The sequence below is a fragment of the Primulina huaijiensis genome, chromosome 6, assembly GCF_012295235.1.
Source record: "Primulina huaijiensis isolate GDHJ02 chromosome 6, ASM1229523v2, whole genome shotgun sequence".
Lineage (NCBI taxonomy): Eukaryota > Viridiplantae > Streptophyta > Magnoliopsida > Lamiales > Gesneriaceae > Primulina > Primulina huaijiensis.
In genome coordinates, this window is record NC_133311.1 from 15,459,443 (window position 1) to 15,459,778 (window position 336).

The window sequence follows — 336 nt, forward strand, 5'->3', positions numbered from 1 at the left end:
GGTTCCATATTTTTCCAGTATTAATATAATTGATAGAGATTTCATGATTCTCGTCAGTTTGTGGTTCTGACAAAACATTTTCATCATCATGTGTTTCTTCAGGAACAACATTCTCTATTTTGTGATCATCATGTATTTCTTCAAGAACATCATTCTCTATTTTGTGATAATTGTGTTTCTCTATGAATTTTCTTTTTCGAGGATTTTTATCCTTGGAACCAACTGGCCTTCCACGCTTCAGGCGTTTAATGACATCATGACTATCTTCAATTTGTTTCTTCGGAATTTCAATTCGAGCAGGGGCATTTGCAGCATGTATATATGATTTAGTTACCC